The 8,483-nt window shown below is 35.7% G+C and overlaps 1 pseudogene; it reads left to right on the top strand.

Moving 5' to 3' along the window:
• Nucleotides 1-6,322: 6,322 nt before the first annotated feature.
• LOC102479311 (WD repeat and SOCS box-containing protein 1-like) overlaps nucleotides 6,323-8,483 on the top strand; it is a 22,161-nt pseudogene continuing 20,000 nt past the window's right edge.

The following is an 8,483-nucleotide window of genomic DNA, read 5'->3' as shown; positions in this document are numbered from 1 at the left end:
TTCTGGGTAGAAAGGCAATGAGTGAAAGCATAGGAATGAGGAGGAAGAAGGAGGCATAACTAGGGAACCAAGGCAGCACAATGAAGCATTGTCTGTGGGCAATACCTGGAAAGGTAACATTGTTTAAAGGGTTTGGTGCCAGGCAGTATTTTGGATTTTATTTTGAACAAAATGGAAAGCCATCAAGTAGTTTTGAGCAAGGAAGAATTGCAGTAGAATTGTCTAATAAAGTAATTCTTAATTGGCTATGCATGAGAAACTTTGGTGATGTTTGTGGGAAATAGCCATACTTATATTGACTGAGGGCTTATGGAGTTGAACAGGGGTATGTGAGTTTTAAGCTCTGCTGATAGTTAAGATGGCCACTAATAATAATGAAGAACACCTGGAGTAGTCAACTGGGCATTAAAGAAGGTGTCAAACAGACTTTTTAAATGACCAAATGACTTAAGTTTTCTCAATTTTGGTTTCCACAGATGAAAGTAATTAGAAATAATGACACCTGTAATGTCTTCTAGGATTATTGTGAAGATCTCATGTAATAAGAAAGTGTTTTATGGACTGTAATAAATATACAAATATAAGGAGTGATTATGATAATATTTGTGTTGCGGTTGTAAAGATTTAGTTTAATTAATGGGGTTTATCATAAGCATACAACCAAGAGCAAGGAAACAGGAAACAGTCACATGACTGTTAATGAATTTCTTACTTGAAACACTGTATTGTTGGTGTGGAACATCCTGGTTGTCTTTTCTTTTTTGCTTCTGGAATTCTCCCTTTTTTTAAACTATTGTCTCCTAGGAGTCATATACTATTCTAGGTGTTGGAGATACAGTTGTAAACCGAACAATCTTTGGGATTGTGGAGTGAGAGTAGATAGAAAATAAATGCATAATATAATGGTGGGGTAAGTGCTACAGCAGTAAATAAAGCAAGATAAAAGGATAGAGGGTAGTTACACGCATATGTAAAATGGCCAGGGAACCCTTCTCTTTAATAAGATGACATTTGAGTAGAAATATGAAGCAAGGAAGAGAGTAAAACACATGGTTAGCTAATAGAAGAAGCAAAACATTGGGACCAGCTGTTGGTGTAATGGCTGTCCCTGGACTCCCAAGTGGTTGACCGTGGTTCGAGTTCCGGACCCAGTGGCTTAAACGCATGATGGGCATGTGTGAGTGTGTGCCCAAGGTCCAGAAAGGAGAATGGAGGAGAAGGGATTGTGGCATGGTCATCCCCGGCGGGGGGAATGAATTTCTCACTTTCTCTCTCTGTCGTTCTGGTGAACATATGCACCCTATAGCAAAAACCTCTCCAAAAAAAAAAAAAAAAAAAAAAAAAAACTTTTAAAGAACCTATGGTGGAATGAAATATGACAATTATAATGTGTATCGTGGTGGCTTTGACTGAACCAATATACAGTATATTCATGACAGGGAAATTCATTTGGTATGTTGTAATGATACAGTGATTGAATGTAAAAAAAAAAATTAAAAAAAATAAAAGGACCATTCTAGTCAGAGAAAAGAACAGGTGCAGAGCCATAGACGTTGAAGTATATTTGGAGTATTCATGGAATACCAAAGAGGCCATTGTGAGAACAGTTTTCTGTAATCTAGTTGGGCCAAACTATTCTTATTTGAAGCAAGTGCAAGATATCAAATTGTTCTTTCATTGAGGTTTCTTCACCAGGATAATAAAATTTCCTGTTACTGAAAATTGAGTAGGTTTTCATTTTTTCCCCCATTACTTTTGTTCCTAACAAAGGTAGCTATTTTTAAAAATATAAATGCATTAATGTATTAATCATATCTTTCACATGGATTTTTCAGTGCAATCTTTCCCCTCTATTTTCCTCAGGCCCTTTTTTCTCCTTTCTACTTTTTTTTTTCAGTCTTTTTCTCTTTTATAACCCATATTAACAAACAAGAGTCTTATTTTTCTCAATGTTTATATAATTATGATGAGAATGAACACTTTTACTATGCTTATGCCAAGCACTATTCTAAGTGTTCTCTCTATCTTGGCTTTTTAAATCCTCACACAAACTTTCCAAGTTAGCTATTTTTTGTTTTCTTGTTTTTTTTTTTTTTTTTTTCTGAAGTGCATGTGTACTTGCTGGAGAGAGACAGAGACAGTGAGAAATAGCCCTCCAGGGTGATGGACATGCTGTAATCCTTTCTCCTCTGTTCTCCTCCTGGGAGTTAGGGCATGCACACACATGCACCTGGTGTGATTTTCAAGCCATCATTTCTGGGTTTCAAACTGCAGGCAACCATGTGGGAATCCAGTGCCTTCACCACTACGTCACCTCTAGCCCCAGCTATTGTAATTAGCTCTATTACCCATGAGAGAATTGTGGCACTCAGGCTAGTGTCTGGATTTGAATTTGGACAATATGTCTCCAGGGACTGTTTTAACTGCCATACATACTACTTTTGTATGTATCTATATATACAGCTATCATTAGGGTTTCTTTTCTTTTTACAATGATAAGATCATTTATATGGACCTTTTTGCATCTTGCCTTTCTTTTCAACATGTTTCATGGAAATCCTGTGAAGATGTAGTTTAGCCTTGAATAATTTAAAAAAAGGAATTATTTATTTATTTAATTCCATTTGTTATTATTATTTTTTAATTTGACCAGAGAGCAACAAAGGGAAAAGTGAGGAAGCAAGCCACCATGTCCAGTACTCAAACTGCAGTTGGCCATGTAGGAATACAGCAACCTAACCCATCATACCACCTGCCAGCCCTGATTCATTATTTTTAAAGCTTACATAATATTCCGTGGTGTGGGTATACTATAATTTATTTGGCCACTCACCAATTCACTTTATTTCTTGCATTTTTTTCCTTCTGTATTATATCCCTATACTTACATTCTTAAATACTGGGGCTTCTATTTCAGTTGGGTAGGTGTCCAGGAAAAGGGGGAGGGTGGGAATGTATTTGTACTTTCATTTTTAGTAAAATGTCACATTGCCTTTTAAATTCTGGTAAGACTTTTTTTTCCTAAAATACAGTGTTGAGATATAAGTGACATACATTCCCCTGCTCATGGATAAAGTGGACAGTCAATATGCTTATGTATCTATCCATGAAACAGTCTCTATAATTCACTAGTATATTCATCCCTCCCAAGAGTTTTATGGAGTCCCTCCTTGATCCTTCCCTTCATTCCCATTTATCCCCCGTCTCTCCCCCCACCCCAGGCAGTTGATGGTTTCCATTTTGTTACTGCAGACTAGTTTGCATTTTTAAGGATTTTATAAACTGTAGCCATTTAACATGTACTTTTTGTTTATTTGTATTTGACATTTCATTCTCACATTATACCTTTTTAAAAAATTAAGTTTATTTATTTCTTCAGAGATAGAGAGAGAGACTAACACAGAGAGAGACAGGTACCACCTAATAGGGTTTTTATATCTTGATCTACCCCCAGCCTCCTATAGCTGGGATCACAGGGGTATATGTGCTCAACTAGTATAAGCAGGGAGGCTCTGGGATGTAAACTGGAACCTTCTCAAGTGGGTGGATCCAATTGTATAACTGTTGTGACATCCCTACTCCTTATAGTCAGTTTGAGATTCATTTACATTGTCACATGTCCAGAGTTCATTCTTTTGTATTGCAGAGTACAGTTTATTATATGATAAAGGACCACTGGTTTATTCATTTACATGTTAATGGTATTTGGATGTTTTCCATTTTTTTGGGCTATTACAAATAAAGCTGCTGTGAACATACCTTTACAAGTCTTTGTGTGAATAGATGCTTTCTCATGGGTAAATGTCTAGGAATGGACATCCATCTGAAGTGGGTGCTTATTTAAAGAAACTCAGCTATTTTCCAAAGTAGTTGCACCACTCTAGACTTCCATCAGCAGTATATGAGAGTTTCAGTTCCTCCACATTCTTATAGACATTTGGTATGGTAAATTTTAAGATATAATTTGTTTCAGTAGTTGTGCCCTGGGATCCAATTGTGGTTTTAATTAGCATTTTCTTTCTTTTTTTTATTTGGAGAGGTTTTCGCTATAGGGCACGAGCGCTCGCCAGACAGAGAGAGAAATCACCCCCCAGGGGGGATGGCCACGCCGCAATCCCTTCTCCTCCATTCTCCTCTTGGGATCTTGGGCATGCACGCACACGCATCCGGCGTGAGTTTTAAGCCACCAGGCCCGGGACGTGAATCGTGGTCGATTACGTGGGAGTCCAGCGACATAGCCATTATGCTAAATGCTGGTCCCAATTAGCATTTTCTTAATGACTAAGGATGTTGAACATCTTTTCATGTATTTATTTGCAATCAGTGTGACTTCTTTGGGTGAAGTGTCTGTTCAAATATTTTGTTCATTAATTTTTTTCTCATTATTGAGTTCTGAAAATTATGTATTCTTTAAGTAAGTCCTTTGTTAAATATATGGTTTACAAATATTTTTCCAAATCTGTGGCTTGTCTTTTACACTTTTAGTAGCATTTTTAGAAGAGCAGGTTTTTAATTTTGATGAAGTCCAGATTATTCTTTTATAGAAATTGTTTTTATGTAGTACCAAAGCAGTCTGTGCCTAACCCAAGGTCACCAGGATTTTCTTCTGTGGTTTCTCTTTCTTTCTTTTCATCCTATGTGTCAGGAGCAGAAATGGCAGTGCAGGGTTTTAGATAAGAGAGTTCTGTGGTATGTATTTGATAGCTCTGCAATCTGGCTACTTGCCATTTGGAATTTAAGCTTTAAGAAGAAGACAGAAACAGGAGACTTGAAAACCCTGTGAAACTTCACATTCTAATCAAGAAAAGGAAGCCATTGATTTCTTTTAAGAACTTGTCAAGAAGGTTTCAGATAAAATCAGAGTCAGTTTTTCCAAGAAAAAGCAAAAACAATTTTATACAGTATTTTGAAATGTTAACCAGTGGCATTTATTATTTAGCAAAACTGGGAAATAGAAAGTACTTGGCATTTTAATATTAGAGTATAATTAAAATAGTCTTTCATTTCGTACTGTTCTCTCTAATTTAGATTTTATATTTCTGGGATGTGGCTTAGTTAATAACTCAAACAATCAATGTAGGTGCCGAATGAACAATTCTCAGAACTTAAAATTTATTTTATAATAATGCAGACTTCAATGTTCTATTTGGCTATAGTTTTTGAAAAATATTTGCTATGAATTATAATTTTAGTGTGAACTCTATTTACTAAAATTGCTTTAATTCAAGAAATTCTGTAAAACATTATGTTATCATCAGCAATGTATAACAGCTCTCTTTTACCCATATCCCACCAATTCAGGTTTTTTAGTACTTTAAAATTTTTCCCAATCCAATGGATAAGTATTTTGCATTTCTCTATTAGTGAGTTTAGTATTTTTTTTTAGTAGTTTTTGTTTGGCATTTGCTTTAGTATAAATTTCCTATTTATATCCTTTGTCCAATTTTCTAATGGTTAGTGCATTGTTCCTATGAAAGGTAAGTCCTTTCTGTTATTTACAGTAACTCTTTATCATTTGTATTACAAATACTTTCCCCCTAAATCTATTATTTGTGTATTATTTTGTTTATGGCATGTTTTAAACACACCAATTCAATGACTAAGTTAATGAATTATATTTCATAGTTCCTGATAAGGGGACACCTTTATATTCTTGGAGCATGCTTTACTTGGTCATAAGAGGATGTTCATTTGTTAAGTTGTTAGGTTACATTTAATTGCAATTTATTTAATATTGTTGCCTCTTTACTTATTTGTTTGGTGAATTGTATTTCCTTGTAATGGCCACAGTAAGGTTTCTGGTCCCTCCTGAGTTTTCTGGAAGCTTGCCACTTCCCTGCTTCAAGAGGTAAAATCCATTTCCTTTCCTTCACATTTGGGCTGAACTTTGATTGCCTCAATAAGTTGAGTGCTGAACAAATGACATTGTGTGACTTCACGTCTTGTTGGGAATCATGAGGAAGCCTAGGCCACATGCAAGTGTCCTGGCTTATAGTCTCAGCTAAGAGCCCAACTACAAGCCAGAATCAACTGCCAAACTTGTGAATAAACTTTCAGGTGATTCCAGTCCTCAGCCTTCAAGCTCCTGAAGCTAAGGCTGAATGAAGCAGAGATGAGTTATCCTAAGCTCTGTCCAAATTATAAATTCTTGACCAAAATAAATATTGTTGTTGTTTTATGTCAGTAAAACTTTGGGGGAAATTGTTTCTCAGTCATAGAAACTGGAAAATAGATTTTGATGCCTAGAAGTGGGATGCTGTGTAACAGTAATCTAAAAATGTGGCAGTGGTTAAAGGGTGACTAGACTAGAGAGGACTAGACAATGGGCAGAAGGCTAAATAACCTGGAAGAGATTATTTGTAGAAACCTGATTGCCCTTGAGAAGGCTGTCAGAGAAAGTTTAGAAGAAAGTGAAAAAAAAAATGTCATTAGGAGTTGGAGATAGAGTGTCCTTGTTATGTAATAACAGAAAGTTTAGTAACATTGTCACTATGGTAATGTGGAAAGTAGAAGGTGGTTATAATGATATGCAGGATAAGGATTTTTCTAGGAAGAGGTTGAAGGTGTTGTCTGGCTGCTTCTTGCTTGCGTATAGTAAAAGATGATAGAAAAGAGATAAGCTAAAGAAAGAATAGTTACATAAAACAAGCTAAACTTGCTGGGTTTGAAAATAAAATTTTTTTTCCAGTTTATCCAGATGGCAGATAATTCTAAAATTAAGAAAAAGCTTATGAAAGGAAGCTAAATCTAGAGTATTGTCAGGAAAACATGATTTACTATAAAGTTAAGAGAGTGATTGTAAAACACTTAATAAAGACCTCAGCAAATTTAATGTCATGTCTTACACAGACATTATTAGTCCCTTTAGGTATGTTAAGGATGTGCCATGCCTTACAGATCCTCTTCATTAAACAAAGGGTTCTCTAGGAATTTTTGAGAGCGCCGTCCCTAGCATCCAATAGGAAGGTCAAGGACTTGTCTTAAACAGATTTGTGGGTGTGGCTTTTGTAATAGAGTGGATTGTAAATTGATTCACATGAAATCTACTGTCTTTTGTTTTAAGTAGATTTTATTTTTTAGAACAGTTTAGGTTTACAGCAAAATCAAACTGAAAGTAGAAAAGGGTTCTCATAATCCCTGTCTGTCTCTCTCTTCCCCACTATCAGTATCTCTCATCAGAGGTATTTTTTAAAAATTTTATTTATTCACTCACTTATTTTAATTTGACCAGAGAAACACACACACACACACAGAGGGAAAATGAGAAAGCAAACCACCAGGTCTGGGACTCAAACTATGGTCAGCCATGTGGGAGTGTCCAGTGCCTTAAACACCATGCCACCTTCTGGCCTCTAGAGTGGTATGTTTTTATAGTTGATAAACCTACATTACACATCAATATTACCCAAAGTCCATAGATTATATTAGGTTTTCTCTTGGTGGTATACATTCTATGGATTTTGACAGATACATAATGACCATATCCACCGTTACAGTACTATAACAGTAGTTTTACTACTTAAAATCCTCTGTGCTCTACCTGTTGATCCTTTCCTCCTCCCCAATCCTTAGCAATCATGAATGTTTTTACTGTCTCCATAGTTTCACATTTCCTGGAATGCCACCTAGTGCGTATCCTTTCAGATTGGCTTTCATTTAGTAATATGCATGTAAGTTGCTTCCATGTCTTTTCATGGCTTGGTAGCATATTTCTTTTATTGCTGAATAATATCTCCCATTGTTTGAAAGCACCAGAGTTCATTTATCCATTCCTCTACTGATGGATATCTTGGTTGTTTCCAAGTTTGGTACTTATGAATGAAGCTGCTATAAATATCCACGTGGGATTTTGGAGACATAAGTTTTCAACTCATTTGGATAAATAGCAAGAAGTATGATTGCTGGATCATACGGTAAGAGTATGTTTAATTTTGCATTCCTACCAGCAATTAAAGTTTGCCTTGCTCTTTTCCGCATTTGGTGGTGTCAGTATTTTAGTATTTTGCCATTCTGATAAGGTATGTATAGGTTGGGTATCCCTAATATGAAATGTAAAATCTGATGTATTCCAAAATCTGAAATTTTTAAGTGCTGACCTAATGCCACAGTAGAAAATTTCACACATGACCTCCTGTGACAAGTTGCAGTCAAAATGCTACAATACAAAAACATAAAGTTACCTTTAGGCTCTGCATTATACATGTATATGAAAGAAATGAATTTCATGTTTAAACTTAGGCCTATCTCTGAGATGATCTGAATCCAAAACATGTTTGATGCCAAGCATTTTGGATAAGGAATACTCAACCTGTAGTGGTATCTCATTACTGTTTCAATTTGCAATTCCCTAATGACATATGATGTGAAGTATCTTTTCATATGCTATTTGCCATCTGTGTTTGTTCTTTACAGAGGTATCTGTTCAGATCTTTGCCTGTTTTCTTAAAAGTTTATTTCAAGTGAGAGATATGGAGAGATTGAGA

Source organism: Tupaia chinensis, unplaced genomic scaffold (genome assembly GCF_000334495.1).
Source record: "Tupaia chinensis unplaced genomic scaffold, TupChi_1.0 Scaffold000350_1, whole genome shotgun sequence".
Lineage (NCBI taxonomy): Eukaryota > Metazoa > Chordata > Mammalia > Scandentia > Tupaiidae > Tupaia > Tupaia belangeri.
Note: the sequence above shows the minus strand (reverse complement) of the source record. Positions and strands in the feature narration are given on the sequence as shown.